Source organism: Ailuropoda melanoleuca, unplaced genomic scaffold (genome assembly GCF_002007445.2).
Source record: "Ailuropoda melanoleuca isolate Jingjing unplaced genomic scaffold, ASM200744v2 unplaced-scaffold1412, whole genome shotgun sequence".
NCBI classification, from domain to species: Eukaryota; Metazoa; Chordata; class Mammalia; order Carnivora; family Ursidae; genus Ailuropoda; species Ailuropoda melanoleuca.
The window spans coordinates 174,006-197,499 of record NW_023182860.1 but is presented as its reverse complement, the minus strand read 5'-3'; the positions used below and the strand labels follow the sequence as shown (position 1 = coordinate 197,499).

At 43.8% G+C, this 23,494-nt stretch overlaps 1 long non-coding RNA gene across 2 annotated transcripts; it reads right to left on the bottom strand.

Annotated features, from left to right (window-relative positions):
* Window positions 1-254: 254 nt before the first annotated feature.
* Window positions 255-19,544, bottom strand: LOC117797788. 2 transcript variants are annotated; one of them, XR_004622692.1, is made up of 7 exons: window positions 19,489-19,544; window positions 12,801-12,906; window positions 11,049-11,236; window positions 2,465-2,489; window positions 1,771-1,835; window positions 1,265-1,289; window positions 255-343 (listed from the first exon to the last, which is right to left on the bottom strand). It is a non-coding gene; the product is annotated as an uncharacterized LOC117797788 (long non-coding RNA). The 2 variants fall into 2 exon arrangements; XR_004622691.1 differs by lacking the exon at window positions 19,489-19,544 and having other exon boundaries at window positions 12,801-12,997.
* Between the last annotated feature and the right edge of the window lie 3,950 nt (window positions 19,545-23,494).

Below are 23,494 nucleotides of genomic sequence, written 5' to 3'. Positions count from 1 at the left end.
GTAGAGACAACCACTCAACGCTCTCTCCCCCAGGGAAATTGCGTATGTATAATCTCAAAAGTATATATAGCTTTTTACATAAAATCCGTATATATAAATAATTTCTTTTCCATATACAAGCAGTTGCCATTAGGAAAATGATTTTTGTTTTAGTATTATGTTCAATTCGCCAACACAGAGTATACAGTCTGAATTTCATCTGAATTTGATTGGAAAGAAACCCAGAAAGCAACATTTGTTCCTAGGGGGTAGACAGGCGAGCTCACCTTGGCAAGAGACAGGCCCTCCTCCTCCATAACACTCTGAAAAATCCACGACAAGACAGCGCCATTATCAGTCACATCTACAAGGACACAGAGTACCTGTCAGCGTATTGGTGGTGCTGCTCAAGAATGATGCGGGGGCGGGCGCCTGGGTGGCTCAGTCGGTGAACCATCTGCCTTCAGCTCAAGTCAGGACCACAGGGTCCTGGGATCGCGTCCCAGATGGTGCTTCCTGCTCAGTGAGCGTCTACTTTTCTCTCTCCCTCTGCCCCTCTCACCTGTTTGTGCTCTCACTCACTCTCTCTCAAATAAATAAAATCTTAAAAAAAAAAGAATGCCTCGGGGAGTATTGCTCACTATGAATGGGTTTAGAGCATATGGAGGCATTTGGTTCACAGGCATGGGCTGAATGCTCCCGCTGGGCCTCCTGCGGTAATAGGGCTATAATGTGCCTGCTGTGATGAGATTTCTTTATCACGTCTTTTCTTCTTTTCTTTTCTTTTCTTTTCTTTTCTTTTCTTTTCTTTTCTTTTCTTTTCTTTTTTTTCTTTTCTTCTCTCTCTCTCTTTCTTTCTTTTTTATTATTTTTTAGAATGTGGACAATGGGAATTGGGCAGTGGCATTGGGATACCCCTCCTGAAGAATTATGCAATCTCTCTCTCACTCTTTCCATCTCTCCCCCTCTGCATCTCTCTGTCTGTGTCCGTCTCTCCCTGTCTCCCACACAAAATCACACACTCACAATCACACCACATAGAGCCACAAAAGACACCCCAACACAAGCCTCACGCACACACACCCAAACCACACACAGGGAATACAGAGGCTTCCTAGGACTGTAGACACATGGACATACTTTGTCACCTGGGAAATCTCTGGTCCCCCACACACCCCCACAACCCAATCAGGGTGGCTCATTAGACTGAGGATTGCAAGGATGCCCCACCAGCATTACCATCTAGAGTTTTGTCTCAGGAAGAGGCTGATTCCAGAATACGTACCACTCTCACTGGTTGCGGGGGTCACCTGCAGGTACAGAAAAGAGGACACCGTAAGGCTCAGGTCATGCTATACTCTGTCTGTCTGTGTGAGCTTTATATCCCTCAATGACTTTAGGAACCCAGATGGAACACAGTGGTGAGTCAAACGACCCAAAGTAAGTGAACTGGATGCCTGTAGGAAGCTGTTTTTCCTGGGGGGCATGTCTGTCCAGTGCATTCAGGATGGTGACTACAAAATGCTTCCTCCTAGCTGGAGAAAGTGTTACTGAGGGACAGGATCCTACCACAGTGTTTAGAACCAGGTTTGGTGTCGCCAATGGTAAATGTCCCTTCGAATCAGCTAATGGTTGGCAGAGACAACCACTCAACGCTCTCTCCAAAAGGAAAATTGTAGGAGATATATATGTATAATCTCAAATATACATTGTCTGATTTTCATCTGAATTTGATTTGAAAGAAACCAAGAAAGGAACATTTGTTCCTCAGACAAAGAACTTCTAGCTCACCTCGGTGAGAGGTGTGCCTCCGGCGCTGTCTCCTTTGATGGGATCAATGTCTTCCTCCAAGGCATCTAGGACACAGAATACCTGTCAGCACATTCCTCTTGTTGCTCAAGAATATTCATGGAATGTTGCTTGATATGGACACGAGCTTGGGGTGCATGGAGCCAGCTGGTTTCCAAGCATGGACTGAAGTACCCCTGCTGGGCCACCCACAGCAGTAAGGCTCTAAAGTGCGCAGTGTGATGACATGGCTTTGGAGAAGGGTGATATCATGCAGTATCTGTCTGACGTATCACTGGAGAAACACGTTTCTCTCTCTCTCTCTCCCTTTCTCTCTCTTTTTCAGTCTTCTCTCTGTCTCTTTCTCTCTGTTTCTCTTGCTGTCTCTCTCTCTCTCTCTCTCTCTCACACACACACACACACACACACACACACACACACTCACAATGACATACACATGACACATAACCCCCAAGCCTCAGGCACACACACCCACACCACCCAGGGGAATGCATTGGTTTCCAAGGACTGGAGACACATGCACATAGTTTCTCACCTGGAAGTCTGCTTTTCCTCACACTCCCAATCCTCAGTCCTATCAAGAACCTGAATCAGATGGCTCTCCAGAATGAGGACAGTGACCTGTCTTACCATCTATAGTTTTTCCTCAGCAAGGAACTGATTCCAGAATACTTACCACTTCCACATGGTGCTGGGGCCACCTGCATTTACAGAAAAGAACACACCCTGAGAGTCAGGTCATATGCATACTGTGCCATCACCTGTTTTCTTGGTGACTAGTGAAAACCAAATGAGAGACAGCAGGAAAAACAAAGGCCCAGAAAGGAAGCAAAGCCTGCGCCCCTGGAAAAGGCATAAGCTTTTCCTGTGGGACGGATCTCTCAAATTCCCTGAAGCACAATTACAAAACTCTTAATTCAGGGAAGAAAAACCACTTCTGATTAAAATGTCCCCTACCACACAGTATACAACCTCCCCTCCCAACACCGCAAGAAAATGGTACCTCACGTCTAAAAACTACACTGTCATGTTGTCATAGCTGAACTCACTTCAAAAAGAGGAAACTGAATTAAGAAACATTTCTCTCAGGCAAAGACAGCCAAGCTTAACCTGGATGTGTTGGGCCACAGTGCTTTCTTGCCAAGGTCCTCCACCACACCCCTGGTAGACTCTAAAAGGACACAGAGTGAGTGTCAGTCCATTGTTGGTCCTACTCGGGAATTACTGTGTGATCACTGTTGATATGGACAGGCGACCAGACGGTATGGGAGTGACTTGTTAAGAAGCATGGGCTGAGTGGCTGCTGGGCCATTCTCCTTGGTGGGTGAGGAAAAGCAAACAAGAGCATGCGGAAATGAATGAGAAACAGACATTTGACTTTCTAGCTTAGGGCAACCTGGTCGATGTGAGTCAGTTAGTCTACAAATAGGTCGCCTGGTTGCACACTGTGGTGTCATGAGGGAGCCCCACCCCTCCCTCTGCCCGTAGCGAAGTCTCTCTATTTGTTCTGCCAGGAGGAATCTCCTCCAACTGGCCATCCGAATGGGAGACAGACTAGAGGGCACAGAGTACCTTCCCGCCCTCGGTGCTCTATCTCATGAATGACTCAGAGAGCTCTGCTTGACTTGAACGACAGAACAGTGGAGATGGATGTGGTTGGTTAAACAGCATGCAGTTGCCAATGGCAAGATTTGATTCCTTCTGATGGTTGAGTAATTTACAGTGTATCTTTAATACTAACTGAGGGCTGATGAAGGGGGAGTTGGTGAGGGTTGCGATTGGTTTAAGAGCATGCAGTTGCCAATGACAAGATTTGAGTCTTTCAACAGTTGAGTAATATTCCCGTATATCTAGAGAACACACTGAGGCTGCTGTAGTGGGGGGATGGGGTAATTGGGTGATGGGCCTTAAGGAGGGCACTAGATGGAATGACAACTGGCTTTTACCGCAACAGATGAACCACTAAGTTCTACCCCTGAAACTACTAATAGAGTATATATTACCTAATTTGAATTTAAATTAAAAAAGAAAAGCCTGCAGTTGGCTATTGGTGAGCCCCCTTCTTCATGGAAGGAGATGCAGAGAAGAGAAGTAGCAAAGAAGGGAGAAACAGAGTCCTGGCTTTGCCATGGAAGGTAAAGTTACACCTGAAATGAATGGAATATGGTGTGTCAACTCAACTACTTCCATTAAAACATAATAATGATTAAAAATAAAGACACCCTAAAGACAGAAGATAGTCCAAAAATTTAAAAAAATATGAAATAAATAAAAATAACATCATTAATCTTATGGTATTTTTTCGTCCAGTGTGTGTCTCATGTTCACTGAGTCGGGTGGCTCTCCGTGCTAGCAGTAGCCATCCACCAATGGGATGGTCCTTTACAGTGGGAGGCCTGGGTTCCTCCCAACGTCCTCTACCGCAGCTCTGTAAGAGAGGTGCAGGAAAAAGAGTGGACCCTGGGTTAGTAACCAAATGTTACTTTGAGTTCTTATTTGTCCTTGTTGCTTGGGTGTGTCATTGACAGCACTGGAGGCTTTCTGGGGCTCAGGGGGATCACGCAATCCAAGAGCACTAAACTATCTCTTGATTCCCATTTTTGGCCAGCCGCTGAGAAGTGACCCAACACTGAGAGAGATTTACCAGGTTTTTCAATGCTGTGCCTTCCAGTCTCAAAATCTGTGAGCTGGACAGACAGTTTGGACTTTCTGTGTGCTTTTCACACTAAGGGCTAGGCCCAAGTCTGCCCTCCATGTGACCACTGAGGCCACATCATAACGGGAGACAGTACTTGGGATCTCCATAGATTCATGCAGTTCAGATATATACACAGGCCTTGGAAAGATCCTGCATGGTTTCTGTTGAGCCCATGGCTCAGAACTATGCTTGTCAGTGTGGTAAGTGCAGTTCAGTATCTCAGAGTAGCAGCATGGGCCCAGCCATCTGGGTTCACATTTTGGCATTTCCACTTAAGAGCTTGTGTGCTTGGGTTCATTCAGCTCCGTGCCTCAGTTTCTCCATCTGAAGAGTGCCCTTGACAAGCAAAGTACTGCAATGGTGATGAGGGTTGAATGGTTAGTGTAAGTAAAGCATGCCGTGGAAATGCTCAGGAAGGGTCCTTGGAGGTGAAATGTCTCATCTGAGATGCCATAACTTCACAAAACTCAGAGCTGCAGTCAAACTCTGCTGTCCAAGCTCCCAGGCTAGTGCTTTCTCCACGACACACACCTGCTTTGTCTAAAAAGGACTCCTTTACGTTAAGCCAGACTCGGTGTTTAAGGAGTCACACTAAGTGGCCATTTCCCATAATAATGTGCATGATGCTTCCAGAATGAATTAGTAGCCTGACTTGACAGCTATCTGGTCAAACAAGACAAACACCAGTTTACTGGTGAGAGAGAGAGCTTACGTACATAACATACTCGTGTTCTACAACTTGTGAAACTCTATCATCTTGTGATATCCTCCTCCTACATGTGAGGACCTCAAGCTAAGACCTGTTGCCCAGTCATGCGAATGACCAGAGTTTCGCCTTTGAACAGCACGCTGGAGGCAGACTCAGGGGACCTGACCTGTGCATTACCTCACAACCACATGAATAGAGGCTCATGCTTTTCTAAAGCTGGAGCTCTATGTGCACAAGGATGCAATTGTCTACATACAGAAATTCATATGTCTCTTCATCTCAAAACGTTACCTTGTTTTTTTCTATGTTACTAACTCCCTATGTACATGCGTATCTATCCATCTCTGTCAATGGGTTTCTTGGTCTGTCATTGTGTGTGAAGGGCTGGATACTCAATGGATATATGTAAAAACACATATATTCTCTATTTTCACTAGTCCATGCCTCTGGGAGGGTAACACGTTGAGTGAAAGCTTATGGCTGATATTTCTGTAAACCTCTAACTTAGGATAACAGCCAATGTAAGAGGTGGAATGTCAAAGAAAATGTGTGTATTGTTATGTAAGCTGACATCTAGACACAGGCTTCTCAGCTGTTTTTGGAGACCTGGTTATATGAATGGAAGCAGCGTGTGCCCAAATATCTTGAAGTCAAGACACATTTCAGGAGAAGGGAGATGGAAGGCACATGAAGACAAAAGTAGAGGGCTCCACATGCAAGGATCATGGAAATCACTGTCCACCCTACGAACAAGGAAAAGCCTGAAGACACTGAAAAATCTACCACTCTCTGGGATCCATGGAGAGGGGAGGACACAGGACAAACCATGGCCCTGAGGAGAAAGGAAAGGGAACACAGGGAATCCAGGTTTCCTGGAGCATAGACTCTCTAGCAGAATATACTGTTTCTTCAGCTCACCTGGTACATTCAGCAAGAGACCCCATGCTGGGCACTAAAACACACCCCAAAACATTTCAAAGAGTAGAAGCAATACAACAGCTGCTCTCAGACCTCTATGAAATTAAACTAGAGCTCAACCACAGCAAGAAACCTTGGGAAATCCCCAAAGAGCTGGAGATTTAAAATGGTCAAAGAGGAAGTTTCAAGAGAAGCTTGAAAAGATTTTGATCTAAACGAAATGAAAATACACGTTGAAAAAATGTATGCAAAGGCAGTGCTTGGGTGAATTTATGCTACTGAATGTCATCATGTTGGAAAGTAAGAAAGATTCAAAGTGAATAGGCTTCTTGCTTAGAAAACAAGGCAAAAAATGGTCATGTCATATAAAGCAAGTAGAGAAAAAGTATAATGTAATTGCAGATACCAATGAAATGGAACACAAAAAACTCTCAGACAAAATCAACCAAACCAAGACAATAGCTGGTTCTTTATAAATAGCAGTAAAATGGATAAAGGTCTAGCCTGAGTAACCATGAAGAAAGAGGGAAGACACACATTAATATCAGATGAAAGAGGAGACATCACGTTGAAAGGATTCTAAAGGAATACATGGACAAATTCTAGGATTACTGAAAGGAAGGAGGCCAATTCCTTCAAAGTCACAAAACTACCAAAACCCTCTGAAAGGAAATAGATGATCTGAACCAGAAATGTATCCAAGATATTTAAGCAATAGTTACTACATTTCCCAGAGAGGAAGAGCCAGCCCCAGATGGTTTGACTGGTGAGTTCTATCAAATCTTACAAAGCAAAACACAGTCTTGCTGTGTCATCTAGTGATCTCACTCCTAGGTATTTACCCAGTTGAGTTGAAAACTGTGTCCACATGAAAACTGGCCCAGGAGTGCTTCTATCGGCTTGATTATGAACACCAAATCTAGAGGCGACTAAGCTGTCCTACACTAGGTGAATGGAGAAACAACCAGCAATACACCCTTAAAATGCAATACGATTCAGTAATAAACATAGCTGAGCTACCGGAGCACATACCTGGCTCATCAGTTAAGCATCCAACTCTTGATTTTGGCTCAGTTCATGATCTCAGGGGCACGATATCCACCCCCAGGTCAGACGGGTTCCCTGCTGAGCATGGAGGCTGTTGAAGATTCTCCCTCTTCCTCTGCCCCTCCCACACACTTTCACTCTTTCTCGTAAACAATAATAAAAAGGAGATTAAAAAAAATAAGTGAGATTTCAACTCACAAAAAGACATTGACGAATGTGAAACATATAGATAAAAGGGAAAAAGTCTGTCTGGAAAAGCAACATGCTTTACGGTTCCAACTAGATGACATTCTGGAGAAGGGAAAGCTATAGAGATGACAAAAGGTCAACTGTTGTTAAGATTTCTAGAGAAAGTGCAAAGGCATGAATAGGTTAAACACAGGACTTTCAAGGCAGTGAAGTTACTCTGTACATGGTGGATACAAGACTTTACGCATTTGTCAAAACCCATACTCCTGCACAACACAGAGCCGACCTTCCTAGCAATGCTGGCCTTCCATGAGTATTAATATCGCTACACTGGTTTGTGATTCGTGACGTGTGTTCCACACTGATGAAGCTTTGAAGGATTGTGGAAATTGTGTGCCAAGGGATAAGGGTGATAGGGAAACTTTTTATATTAACTGCTCAATTAATATCTTAATCTAAACCTATTCAAAGTAATAACGTCTTTTCATTAAAAATAATAAAAGATCTATTTTTCCTAATATTTAATAACAGAATAATGTCCATTCGTTAGCTTCACTATACCTACAATGAAATGTGAACAGACTTGAGTTGCAAATGCCATTTGACTACTGTGGGTATAAACTAATGAGTGACCAGCTAAATAAAAATTTTCACACGTGAAACAAAAATAATATGGCTTGGCATTTTTGTCTTTCTTAAGTATGGGACACTGAAAACTAGTGAAATGATTCTTCTTCTTTTTTCTTTTAGAGACAAAGAGAGAGTGTGAGCAGGGGAGTGGNGGGAGGGGCATAGGGAAAGGGAAAGAGAATCTGAAGCAGGCTCCATACCCAGCATGGAGCCCAGCACAGGGCTCAATCTCATGACCCTGACATCATGACCTGGGCCAAAATCAAGAGTTGGACACCACCCAGGTGCCCCTAGAATAATTATTCTTGAATCAACTTAATGAATGAATTTCCACAGTACTTTCAACAGGGTCAGAAGTGGGGTGAACCTTAGGCTTTATTCTCCTGGCCAGCTTCCGGAGACCTAGAGAAAATATGGGTGATTTTTTCATTTTTGTTTTTTGTTTTCTCAGAGACCGTGGGAAATGCATGACAACAGAAAGAGCTGTTGACATCTTGCTATCAGGAGACCAAAGAAGAAGGAGTGATAAGTTCATCAGAGTTCAAACTTTTGATCCCATGGTTCATCATTTGCCTAGCAAAGCCACCTGAGTCAGAGAGGGCTTTAGGAAGGTCTTAGGGTTCATATAGCCTTCAAATACCAAACAGAGAATGTAAACTGATGCAGTCACTATGAAAACACAATACGGGACTTCAACAAAAATTCACAAAAGAACTACCATTACACCCAGCAATCCCACTCTTGGATAAGAAATCCATTTGAATTCAAGTCTAGATTTCAGAGAAATATCTGCCCATGTTCAGCAGCACTATTTAGCAAAGCCAAGCTATAGAGACAACTTAATGTTGAGTGGGGGAGCTGGGACAGGATGGAGTTGTTTCCTTGGGGTGAGAGGTCCCGGAACAGCTGACACCTGCCCAGACACCTGAGATCAAGCCCTGCAGCCCTGAACCAGGGCTCCCTCATCTCTTTCTCATATCCTCCAGCCCAGAGTTGTCTGAGGGAGTCAGTGGATGCCCTGGGGGAGGTGCCTGGGCCAACAGCATAGTCCAAATCCTAGCTCACCTTCGCACATCTAGGTTTCAACCCCTGACCCAGAACACAGTGCATATGCCCCTTGACCAGCCCCTCTGAAGGGCCAGGGGAAGCCCAACACTGGCCATCCTCCCACAGCCTTCAACCTACTAGGTGTCTGATGTGGAGCCTTCCCTGGGACCAGTTGAGCACCCTCAGGGACCAGTGGTCTGTGGGGCTCCCAAGCTGATTCAGAACCCAGGACTTTCCAAACTAATTGCCACATGACAGCTCTACCAGAATTAGCTTCCCTTCAACTGACCAACACTGTCTGAGCAGTTCCTGTGAATTAACTGGGGAAATGGCCACCTGGGCTAGAGCTTTGCTCGTTTAATATATCAAGCCTATGACCTCTAGTATCTCACTGATTTTGATCTAAGTAAGTCTCCAAACTGCCTGGGCTAAGGCCTGGCTAAGAGTGAACCGGGACTACACTGGCTCTGAATGGGCACCTTCCCTGTTCCTTTCTTCCTCCCCCAGATCCAGTCTTTATAGACTCCTCATCCTTCTCTAGACCCTGCAGTGTCAGGGGACCAAGCCCCACCTCCTTTGAGCGGGACCTCTCAGGGGCGCCTGTGAGGCTCAGTGGGTCATGTGTCTGACCTGGCTCAGGTCATGATCTCCGGGTCCTGGGATTGAGCCGGGCCTCTGTTTCTGAACTCAGCTGGTGCCTGCTTGTCCCTCTTCTCCCCCCCATTCCCCTTACTCACCACTTCCGCTCTCTCATTCTATCTCAAATAAAATCTTTTTTTAAAAAATCAGGGAATATACAAAGGACACATAGAGAGGGACCCATCCATACCCACACCCTGGAGAAGCTCCCCCATCATGACTCTCCGTAAGGATCACCCAGACCTGCTTTTGCATTTAAATCTATCATCTGCTGTATCCTATTTTGCACGTGATAATAAGCAACCTTTTATTGAGAGACTTAGATTCAGATCTAAGCAAGACTTTCTGTTGCATTTCATCTCACATCCTTTGTGAGGAAGCTCATCAATTGTTGACGATTTGTCAATAATGAAGTTCTATCATTGAAAACCAAGCACCATTATTCATTTGATGCTGCTTGACGTCTAGTCTTGCTTTGCAAGGCTATGTGTATATAGTCATGAAGCATGGCCTCTCTCCATGCTTGCAATTATTAGCCAACAATGGGAGAGCTCTGGAAGGAGCAAAGGCCCCCACTGGAGCATGGACACTCCCTGGCCCAGCTGGACAAGCACGTCCAAACAAGGATGATGGACAGCAGGCTGTTACAAGTGTTTGAGTTCTTGTTGGTCACTGTCCCTAAAGTTTGTAGTTCATGGCATTCAAGCATTTTTTTAGGGCTCATGGGGAGAATGTTATCAAATCTACAACACTATGTCCCCGATTCTTTTCTCTCTGTTTTTAAACTAGGCCCATGCCCAACATGGGACTGAACTCACGACCCTGAGATCAAGAGTCAAATGCTCCACTGGCGGAGCCAGCCAGGCACTGCCCAGCATGCTCCTTATTCTTATTCTATTTGTGCCATGCCCTGAAGAGCGACCATGCCATGACACTGACTGGCCAGGCACTGACCAGCTCTGGACAGTAGGGTAATCATGTACTGATTCTTTGAGTCTTATTTTTCCTTGTCCCAGGAGTGTCCCTAAGCTCATAGGATTTCGGCATGACTAGGGCTTACTCATACTGACAATGCCATCAAATACCATGAAAGGGTCTCCTCCATTCTGACCAGATTGAGGTCAGGTGCTGAGGAGTAACCCAGCGTTCAAACAGAGTTTGACTGGCTTGTCCTAAACGGTGCCTCCAAACCCTCAGAATCTTTGAACTGAACACAATCATGGCTTCAAATGGACCAGGCTTCCTATGTCCTTTTCAGATGAATGACCATGGCAACATCTGGACTTCTATGGCTCAAGACCTTCCCTGGGCTATCTGACCACCGAGCTGACCTCATAATGACAAACAGTGTTTGGGAATCCCCTTGGCTCAGGGAATTCCTACCATCCACGCAGATGCTAAAGCTTCTTTGCACAGTAACTACTGATCCCATGGCTGAGTCATAAGTGCAGTTCGGTTCAGTAGTTAGAGCATGAGAACTGGACTGCAGGCCGGGGTTCACCTCCTGGCTCCTTTACTTAGAGGAGTTCATGAACCTGGTCACATTCATCTCTGTGCCTCCGTTCCTCCACCTGAGGAATAGGGAGAGGAAACAAATCATCGCATAAGTGTGTGATGAGCATTGAATGAATGAACACCTGTCACGTGATCAGAAAGGTGAATTAGAGGGTCAAGATCTTGTCTAAGAACTCACAATTTCACAAGTTCCAGAGTGGATTCAAATCTGGGAGTCTGAGTTCCCAGACCATTGCTCTGTGACACACAGCTGCTTTGCCTAAATGCAAGCATTTTACCCCAACACAATTTCCTTTGGACAGATTCAGAGGCAAACAACAACAACAACAACAGAAAGCAAACGAGCAATCCTATTGCTGTGTCCCTGAATCCAATCTCTGGGGCCCTTGTCCACAAATATCCATGACTGTTCTCTAGATTATTCCAGTTGCCTGTCTTAAGGTCAGCAGATCAAATGAGGTGAATCCCAGTGTAAAGGAAGGGAGGGTCACTGTTACAAAGCCTTGTGTTTTCAAACATGTGAAACAATGCCATCTTGCATTATTTCTTCCTCACACAAATAGAAGTGCCTCCAAACAAACTAAGAGTTCCTGAGACCCTTGTCATCTCCTAGAAAAAAAAAAACATAGCTTAGCATTTGGGAAGAGATCTCGATGAAAGTTCAGGAGAACTAAGAAACACATTACATCTAAACCACTTTAATGTAGACAGGTTCTGTTTTCAAGCTACAATCCTAAGTGCAAACATATGCAATCGTGTATATATACATATATACTTATATCTATGATGTGTGTGTCTCTGCTCTTGTGTCTACATCACCTATTTTTCTTTGTGCATCACTAATAATCTGTGTACTTGGTTATCGATCACTCATTAACTCGATCCATTAACCACTTACCCATCTTTCACCAGACATTAAAGGCTGGCTAGTCATTTCATCACCGAGAAAAAAAAGGTCATGCTATTGTCACCATACTTTCGTCTGGGGAGCTGAATGGGATGGGTGGTAGCATATCATTGAAATCTCTAGAAAATGTCATTTTGGATAACACCCAAATTTCTTAGAAATGGAAATGTGTGTTTGGGAGTCATAAATTGAAAATTAGACTCTCATATTCTGAGGATATCTTTGGGGCAACTATTGACAAGAACGAACCCACATGTCCCCCAAATCCTGACATCCATACCCCTTTGGGGATGAATGGTACAGGCAGAATTTGTAAGACCTTGAGAAAACAATGATAAATGTCCTCCATATCAATCTTTCTGCGTTCACTTGAAATTTCAAAAATGCATAATATGAATATAGAATTATGATGCTTAAAAAAACTTAAACAAACAAAAACAATGCCTTATTTTACCCCCTTGAGAACCTAGGGGTGACAAGTGAGGGGTGCAAGATATCATAGGAAGTAGTCCTTTGTTCTCCATGGAGGACAAAGACCAAGGCTGCTAGCTCAGTAGAACCACCAACAGTAGAAATCAAGGGATAAAACAAAACTATAAAACATATGCAGATAAAATTGGGTGAGAAGAAATTTTCAATGATGAGAAAAATAATTTGAGAAAGAGTGAACTGAGTCCTAGCAAACAGCATTCAGAAGATCATTAGGAACATACCATCACAGCAGGAACCACAGCAGGAACCACAGCAATTTCCCATTCTGAGTTGGAGCAGCAGAGCAAACACCTCTCCTCAGGAATGGGTCAGCTCAAAGAGTCCCAGCTGGAAAGGACAGCAGAGGTGTGGCTCAAGTCACCATGGCGACGGTGTCATCATAGAACTTTCAGAGACAATGCAGCTGCATAGCGGCCAACTTCTGGTGTGCACATGGGCCTGTCTTCACAGACAAGGGGGGCATGGGAGAGTAAATGCTTTGTTTCGAAAGTTGAACCCCAGTCTCACACATTCGCACTCTTTTTTAATTGAAAATAAATGACATGAGGGGGGATGACTTGCCACCCCCCCAAATAGCATCACTAGCCAAACTTCAGGATGAAGAGGGTAAAGAAAAATAGATGAGAATAAATAGAGGTCCCACTCTTGATTTAAAACACCATCCCCAACCATTCTATCCTCTGGAGTCACCAGACATTTCTAGAACAAAGTTTAAAATGGGTCCCAGATGAAATGAAGAGCAGTGTTCACAGAAATTCCATTCTTCAAGTCATATTTCTCTAAGTGTATACTAATGAAATTATGTCATTCTCTCACCATCTATGCATACTACCTGATTTTTCTCTGTGTATAGCTGAGAGGACGTACTTAGTTACCTCTCAACTTTTGTGAATTTCTTGGTCAGTATGTGTATGTAAAGCAGACTCTTCACTAAATAATGAGGGGGGAAATATCACCGTATTTTCACCACTGCATTTCTGAAATAGTGAACAGGTTGAGGGCAATACACACAACTAGTCCTTTCTAAATGAAGTATTTTACATACTCCCCAAAATGCAGGGTTCAGTGTGTTCTGGCTCATGGATGGGCACTCAATAGACACAGGATTTTGATCTGTTCATGAAAAGTAGCAATGGAAATGGAAGGAACCGGCTCCAAATATACATAAAGAAGGAAACCTTTTAGAACAAATCCAAGTGCCATGGACTTAACCAAGCAACTACAATACCTGGTAAAAAAGTGTATGTAGTCGGGGAACCTGGTGAATCCTTGGACTTGAATTTTGGCTCAGGTCATGATCTCAGGTTCTTGAGATCAAGCCCCAGAAAATAATGGCATAACACAAACCCTTTACTTTGGTAAACCTCGTCAAAAGGTTAGGAATTCACCCAGGACTCAATGCTGACGTTAGAAAATGAAAGGTTTCAAATATCCACACCCAGGATGATCCCCACTAGGTAGAAATTGCGGTCCATGAAAAGAGCAGACCTAGGCCCACTGCCAATAATTAAACAAGGGCTTTCTATTTCTCAAATCCACAATCCAGAATCCAAGTTTTGAAGGCATTTCGAACTTCCTGTGTTAGTGAGCAGATTCTTTGCAAATGCCCACATCTATTCTTTGCATGTTCCCCAGATCTACTTACCAGTAGGGTGGCCAGAGGGCAAGCAAGGGGAGTCCATGATGCCAATTGTATAGCTGAACCTCTCAGCACCTCTTTCAGATTCTATGTGAACTGAATGTCCACTTTGGACACTCCACAGGGAGCAGAAATCATGAGGTTGTTGTTGGGTGTATCTACATCTGCGGTCATACCCATTGGAGAGAAAAAACAAATTCAGGCACTGGTGAGAATGCAGAGCCTGGACATAGAAGAGGCCCACATATTCCTTTTGCATTTCAGTGGCTTATCTCTGCTTTTTCCAAAGTCAATAAACCTTCCCACAGAAATCTGTCCTGAACATCAAACTCAGGACTCAATTAATGATGCCTATAAGAGAGAACTTGTCTCACGATCATTAAGCAGTGAGTCAGTAAAAATGCTGGCAGGAAGGAAATAACCAAGAGTAGACATAGGGGGCAGTATGATTTTTGAAGCCTTTGCTTTCTTTGCACTCTGGTGTAACCACATCCTTTTCCATATCAAAAGGTTAAGACACACATTAGAAGTATCATTTTTTCCCCCACAAAGCCAAGAAAAAGGACGAGACTGTGTTACATGTCTTGCGAGGCAAGTCAAGAGTCGAGGCAGGTGCTTTCCATGGGGAATAGATTCCACCTGAGGTTTGGCATGACAGGGAGACCTTCCACAAGGGCACCAATCAAGAGCCCAAAGGAAGTGGGGAAGCAAAGGGAAAGTAAGTGTGTATGAGGCGATTGCTCCTCCAAAGAATAGATGTCTCACAAGAAACCTATCTGTCCTGATAATGGACTCTGTAGGTGGCTCACTTGTGTCCAGAGCAGGACTCAACAGTCAGTCTTTACCAGAGACCTACCAGGTCACTCTACTGTGCACTTGGGACTAGGGGCACAGGCCCATAAAATGCCCAAAGACAGATAGTTCCCACCTTTCATAGGGAACCAACTGTGATATCACAATCTCTGAGTCCTTAGTGAGGAAGGGGCAGTTGGGTCATTTTGGCATCCATGGTTTCACCAAGGGAATAACTCTCAGCTAGTCTCCAGATCTTTGATCTTGGAAACCAAGTTACCCTACTGCCAGTTTAACCTGACTCCATTCTTCCAAGAGACCACAGGGCACAGAAGACCCCCATGAGGGGGCGCTTTATGGAGTCAATTGGTGCAGTGGAGGGAGGAGATGTGTTCATGTTTCAAGTACACCTGTGTGCTCTATTTCCTGACACCAACCACAACCAACTCGACAAGTTCTCCAACAATTCAATTCATACTCCACGGATTTCAGGGCTCAGTCCCACAAGTCTGTCCTCACTGCAGAGGCCAGTCACAAATGGAGTGTTCAAGCTACCCACACCTCTGCCCAACCACAAGGTCAGGTATTCCCTCAGAACCCCTCCTTAGGGTTGATAATTTCACTAGAATGACTCACATCCACAAGTGGATGGACAAAGAAGATGGGCTCCATGTATGCGAAGGAATATGACTCAGCCATTCAAAAGGATGAATTCTTCCTGCTTACATTGACCTGGACGGAACTTGAGTGTATTATACTGAGTGAAACACAACAGCCAGAGAAAGACAAGTATTTGGTGTCCCTCCTAGGTAGACTCTAAGAAACAGTGCAGAGGATCATAGGGGAAGGGAGGGAAAACTGAACTGGAGGTCATCATAGAGGGAGAAAAACCATGAGAGACATTTAATTATATGAAACAAACTGAAGGTTGCTGGAGGTGAGGATGGGGGAATGAGGTAATTGGGTGATGGTCATTAAGGGGGGGTGCGTGATGCGAAGAGTACTGGGGGGTATACGCAAATGATATATTATTGAACACTACATCTGAAACTAATGATATGCTGCCTAATTCAATTTAAATTTTAAAAAGGGAAAAATTATAAATACACTGTAATAAAAGTTATGTGAACGAAGGGGAAAAAAAGATCGACTCAGAAGTCGGGAAAGCACCTTACTTACATTGACCAGTTTATTATAAAGAATACAACTCAGGAAACGCCCAGTGGAAGAGATGAGTATAGCAAGGAAGGTCTAAAGGGGGTGGGGAGTGGTGGAGAGCTTCCACGCCCTCTCTGGGGGGAAATCACTTTTCCAGAATATTAATGTTCCCCTCACAGATGGCCAGTGGCTGGGGCTGAAATTTCCAATCCTTGACTCCCAGTTTGGTCCTTCTGGTGACCAGCCCCACTGTGATGCCATTTCTGGGCCCCGCCTTATGTCAGCTCTTTAGCCTAAACGCTGGAGAGGTCTGTTGGAGATTTTATGATGTCAGCTCTTTAGCCTAAACGCTGGAGAGGTCTGTTGGAGATTTTATGACTAACGAAAGGCTCTCCTATCCCTCAGGAAACTGCAAGGAATTTAGGAGTCCTGTGCCAGGAACCAGAAATTAATTAATTAATTTTTAAATTTTCCACAAAGCACTTCTCCAGAATGTCTAGGTAGACAGGACATTGGCTTGCCTCTTCAAACTACTTCATGGTGTCCTCCCAGAAGGAGATCACCTGGACAGCTGAATGGCAGGATCATCTGTGATTTAAATGCTATTGTTTCCTGAAATCCTTTCATTCTTAAAGTGGAAATACCTAGTGCGTCCTAACTAAATGTCCTTTCTAGTGCTAAGGAATGAACACACAAAATCAAAGGCTAATGGTCCAAACGGTGGGAGATCTGAAATGCCGATTGGAAACCAAGTCTAGAAGCCTCACTGGGCTTTGAGCTGAGACGGAAGAAGGATCTGAACTTAGGCGGATCCCCAGCTCTGCCTGCAGGTCCTGCATGGCCCTGACACTGACCCAGAGCAGGGTTGAGTTTAAGGTGTCCTGACAGGGCAGAATTCTCCACCTTCTAGATCAGGGCTCTCTGATAAAAACCTAATGCAAGACACAGACATGGTTTCATGTTTTCTAATAAGCACACTGGAAACAAGAGCAATGAAAATGGGGAAGTAAATGTAAATGATGTTTTGGGTTTGGTTTTGTTTTTTAAGGAGGCTCCTGCCCATTGTGGAGCCCAAGTCGGAGATTGAACCCACAACCATCAAGACCAGAGCCGAGATCAAGAGATGGTCTTTTAACCAACTGAGGCACCCAGGCACACTAAACAATGTATTTTTAATTCACTATCCCTCAAATGTTCACATTTCCACATGTGACACAAGAAAGGTGGACACATTTCAAGGGCTCAAGAGCCACTCCGAGCTGGTGCTACCATATTGGGCAGAGCAGACAGTGATCGTTTACATCACAGAATCCTATTGGCCAGTGCTGTTCAGGCTGACTCTAGCTATACTGCACTTTGATTTATGAACATCCTGAAATAATCCACTTCTTCAGACTGAGTACTGAGACTCACATCTGTGCCTGGGATTCTCAAACCCAGAGTAAATGTGGGACAAAATTACATACATGTTGCCAGGCATAGTGATAGTGGCTCAGTAACTGTTTCATTAAACTCGTCTAAACTCTCCATTATGCTCTCTCCTTAGCCACCCTCTGTAGAATGTGAGAAACCCATGAATGGAATGAATGATTATCAATCATTTTTATGAATGAAAATAAATTAATGTAGGGCTCCTCTCTACTCGCCTTGAATCCTGGCCTCCAGGCGTTTACACGGTGATAAGGCTTCCATTGGCGTTCTCGCTCTCCCTGTATTCACATCCCGTCAATGTCTCTTCGGTCTGAGATTCTTTTTACTCCATTAAGGGGTACATAATAGAATATTATACCCAGAGTGTGTATCTTCCCAGTTCTCTGGACACATTATATTGGCTTCCAGTGGTCCCCAAGCAGGGAGTGCTTTTGCCCCCAGGGAACACTCGGCAATGTCTGGGTACATTGAAGGTTCCCAACTGTGGGGTGGGTGCTACTGGCATGTGGTGGGTAGAGGCCGGGGATGCTGCTCCACATGCTACCAGGCTCCCTGCAGCCCCCACAAGAGTTCCCTTGCCCCAATTGTCAACAGAGCCAAGGTTGAGAAGCCCTGTCTTAAGCCATGTCTGCTAACTCGGTTTAAGAAAAATGGGGTTTCCTAGGGGAGCCCTGCATTGGGCTCTGCATTCAACATGGAGTCTGCTTGAGATTCTCCCTCTCCCTCTGCTCTCCAACTCACGCTGTCTCTCTATATATAAAATATACCAATAAATAATTTAGAAAAAAGATTGAAAAATGGGGATTCCTCCTGATCTCTTTTAACCCAATATTAAACAGCCAATATCTATCTCTATGGAATTTGTCACAGACCCCCACTGATGTAAAAAGGAATACACCTATACTTATATTTCAATTTTTTCAAAGTAGCGAAAGTGTTTTGGGAAGTGTTCTCTCAAAGCTCACTCTCTGGACCCAGTCATTTCTCCCCAACTCCTTTTTCTCCATGATTGCAAATATGTATTTTCAAGCACTGTTAGACAAACTGGAACGGGCCCCAGACCACCCGAAATTGGACAACAGCCTTTCCTTTTTGAAAATTTTGCAAGAGGGCATAATAGAAGCGAGACATCTAAAGTTGCAGTAAATGATATCGTGTGTTTTATCCAAACTAAAATTCATATTCACAGAACAATTATTACTGATCAGCCATTTCACACAATTTTCACCCCTTGTTAATGCTAATAAAGTGTATGAGTTTTGAATCTGCGGGTGGCTGACCAAAGTGTAACCCCACAGCATGTATAGCCTGTTAGAAGGCTGTTTGCCTCACAGTCAAATCCAGCCACCATTTCTAAATATTGCAACTCATGAGTTTCTTATTTACTTTCTTTTGTTCACCACAAGTTTGGATACATTTAAAAATGTCCAAGAATAATGAGAATTTTAGACTTTACTTCTGAGATGGGAAATTACAAATAATTTTCATAACATCTTCATATTTCCCTTCTTGACATCGTAGCACAACTTAGGTAAATGGCCTTTGGTTTATTCTTTGCATAATGTCCAATCAAGTTTTCTCCCTTCAATTATGTTATATTGTTTTACATTACTCCTAGATAAGCAGGAAAGTGTAGGGAGCATGAAAATCAAGAGATAATATAAGGGAAATCAGATTGATTTCAAGTTATAAAATTAAAATCTACATAGATCCAGTAATAACTATTTGTTGTCTACTTTTTGCTGGATACTCCTTGTAGTTGATATCCAAAATCAAGACCAGAGACCCAGCTATTAAAATTGTCTCATTCAAAAAGAATTAAGAACACACCCATCCAAAAAGAAAAGAATAGTAGCTGATTCTATTGGAAATGTTTATAAGTTGGGTACCTGGGTGCTTCAGTCGGATGGGCGTTGGATTCTTGGTTTCAGCTCAGGTCATGATCTCAGGGTCCTGGGATCCAGCCCTGTGTCAGTTCCACACTCAGCAAGGAGTATTTTCCTCTCTCTCTCTCTGTTTCTCTCCCTGCTTGTGAGTGCTCTCACTCTAGAATAAATAAAATCTTTTTAAAAAGAGAGAAGGGAGAAAGAAGCAGCAGCAGCATTTATAAGTTGACCTGGGAGAGCAACATAAAAAAATGATTTCTCTTGGGACAAAAGGAAATTTCCTACAGGTAGGAATAATTGAGGGGAGACTGGATTTAGCCGAGTTTTGCCATGTCATTAAGGTTTAATGGGGCGCCGGGGTAGCTTAGTCACTTCAATGTCTGACTCTCGATTTTGACTCGGGTCATGATCTCAGGGTGGTGCAGTCATTAAGTGTCTGCCTTCAGCTCAGGTTGTGATCTCAGAGGTCTGAGATCGGGCCCCCCATCAGGCTCCTCCTCTGGAAGCCTGCTTCTTCCTCTCCCACTCCCCCTGCTTGTGTTCCCTCTCTCTCTGGCTGTCTCTTTCTGGGTCAAATAAATAAATAAAGTCTTTAAAATAAAACAAAATAAAAAAAGATTCTCTGTCTCCATCTTCTACTGCCACTCTCCTCCCTATAAAAAGGATAAAGGTTTCCAGAGAGAAGGCAGGCTGAACATTTACCTATGAGTTTAAACTGCTCTTATTTTTAGTAGTCTTGTGAGGAGTGGGTGGTGAAGACTCCCCTCATTATCAAGAGACAGAAATGTTTACTATATTGAGTTGTGGAATCAGATGGTTCCTTGCCCTCTGCTGGGCATTTCAGATAGTAGAATGGAGGAGAGGGTAAGCCTGGGTGGGGACAGGGAAGAGGGAAGAGCTGGCATAGTTTCAGACGCAGCACCACCTAGCAGACGGCTTTTAGGAGCACTGGACTTACCAAAAGTTCAGGTGTCACTCAAGCCCAAAAATCCACCAGGACTTTCTCTATTTGAAGAGAAAAACACAAAATAAGTGAGAAACAACAACAAAAACCCCTCAAATTTCCCTGAGGGTTCACCAAAAAAGATATTTAAAATATGTATAATTTATGAACTGTTGTCATGACCTTCCCATATTTAGAATCTCACATATATTTGGCTTCATGGTTTTGATACACCTGTATTTTTATATTTTACTGTGCAGTAAAACATGGTAGCAATATTAGATTTCTTTTTTTAGTCACTGAGTTGCAATAAAATCAACGTGAAGAATCTATCTAAGAGGATGGTAACGAATCAGAGCCAAATGCCATCCCTCTTGCTTGGTTCCCCATGATTCCTTAGCAAATAGGTTGTGTGTCCATCAGTCTGGACGTGCATATTCTAAATAGCTGAGCTAAAGTGACAGAGAATTTGTACCAATATTAGTGATGGGTGACTCTTAATTAGAAAGCTGAAGGCTTTAATCTTAAGAAAATATGAGTCGTGTTGAAATTGGAATTTTACCTTCCATGGTGTGGATTAATCAATTCTTGAGATTTGTAAATACTCAAATTCAAATTTTCTGAAGATGTAGCTCCCTTTGAAATTTTGGTCAATGCTGAATAAAACTCCAGAAGACAAGAAACAAATTATACTTATTGGCCACAGGCAATTCTTGAGATTTGTAAATACTCAAATTCAAATTTTCTGAAGATGTAGCTCCCTTTGAAATTTTGGTCAATGCTGAATAAAACCATCTGTGGCACAGCTTTCTGTCATCAACAAATCGCTTTTCTCCTAGAATTAAATTAAAATGAATCAGATTCAAGAGTTGAATGCTGGTATGGTAGGGTGGGGAGAGAACACTTTCACGGAAAGTGCCCCTTGTGGATCATTCTTGTTCCAGAACCGAGTCACCTTTGGAGGCAGTGGGAGACCCGAGAAGAATCTCACAGAGGACACACCCAATCTTGTGCAATTTTGTTTTTAACTTCTCAGGGTTCTACAAAAGGCAAATACAAGAGAGCAAAGTCTGGGGAATGAAGTATTTTACTAATACAGCAAGTGTTTCTGAGCCTAACTCAATTCCAAGCACAGGTTGTGCACCTACAGCCACTGGGGGCACTTGGGCTCTCTGCTCCCGGAGCTGTGGGCAGGACTAGATTTTCAATACCCATGCTGGAGAGATGACCAAGTGTTCCTTTTCCTTAACCAGATCATAGCTTGGAATATCCCATGAGATGCTGAACTGAGCTCCCCATTGACTGCTTCCACCCCTCAGCTGCTACATCGGATCTGAGTGGCTGCCAGGTGGGACCAGCTCTCCGAGATAGAGGCTCTCTGAGCTGAGTCTGGCAGCATCTGGCAAACGTCTAATGTGACCCAACTGCATCAATCATAACTTTTCTAGTAGCCACATTACACACAGTAAAAGGAGAAAAGTCGAAAGCATTGTAATTGGAAAAATGGTATCACACCAACATGCATATACGTCAATGAGAACAAAACGTAAAAATTTCAATAAAATAATTTAAGTTTTCTTTCTTATTCTGGTTTCAGCGTCCAGTGTGCATTTTACACTCAGAACACATATCAATTCAGGTGAGCTGAATTCCAGGGGCTCGAAGGTAACAGGTAGTTGGTGGCTACTATATCGGACACCGCAGATCTGGTTCATTTCACCAGCTCAGGTCAAAGCTGAATGACCAATTGCACCATTTATTCTAAATAGCATCTCAGATATCAGAAGTTCCAGTCCAAGAGTCATTTATTTATATTTATATTCATATTCATATTTGTATTATGCTAGTAGGCCATATCCTTGTAGAGGGATGGGAAATACTAGGTACGTGACAGACCTATGCAAGCAAAGAGGATAAAACCTCAAGCCCTATGGTCATTTGGTTTATTAAGAAACTCCAGTATACTTATTATTCCCAAGAGTGGGTCTGGCTGAACACTTTAAAGAATGAAGCAAATGTCTCATCTGCCGAGGTTATCTAGAAAAAGCTATATACCTAAACTTTGCTTATATCCGCGGCCACTAGTGCATCAATTCATGGCTGAAGGAGCCCCATGGGAAAGGTTTGTCGTGTCCCTTCTGCTCTGTGGTCACTCAGAAGAATGAGATCAAGACAGGGACAGTTGGGGGAGCTGGTGTCCAAGATCAGGGATCTGGAGTCCTGGGTTCTGGGATGCACATCCAGGGACAAGAGGAAGGAATTTGGCACTGCTAAGTGAGCTGCTGAAACACAGAGTCCAAACCAACCTTCCAGTCCAGAAACTATCCTGTGGGCAAGGAAGCTTCACCACGGTCCCAGTGGAAGGCATGGAAGCTCCTCTCTATGCAAAGGTCCCACTGGGGAAGTTGATGGATGTAACTTCAGGTGAGAAAGGCCATGTCCCACCCTCTGGGCCTATGAGGAGAGGGAGTCTGATGACAGAGGCTGAGAGTGGGGACCGTGCCCCCACCCCACCTGCTATACGGCCCATCCTGACACCGGAACCTGCACAATGGACAGAGACCTGAGACTGCCCTCTTTTCCTTGATCGCATTCCTTCTTCTTCCTCACTAGTCATCAAACCCTGCCTGTGACTTTCAGGTAAAAGCCAATCAGTACACATCATGTTAGCATTATTACTCTTATGCCTTTATATATTCCCACAAGAAGAGGGGACAGAAGACACTGCTTTTTCAATTATAATGCAAGTTGCATTTGTTTTATTTTTTTACAAAAGTGGAAAGTGAAATGTATGCAATTTTAATCCTACCTGCTTAACATACTCTGAATTCGCACTGCATGGAATTTCCTTCCCATCTGAGAGCTTCGTTTGGTTCTCATGTACACGAGTCATCTCCAGAGCCTGAGAAATGCTGCCATGAGGTGACCCAGGCCCCCCACACGTCTCCACAGAGGCAAGAAAGGAAACTAACTTGTCCAAATTCCTCTCTTCTGTCAGGGGGGTGACAGGGACTCCACAGCAGGTGCGGCCCAATGACACCCATGCCTGCCAGTGTTTGCCCTGAG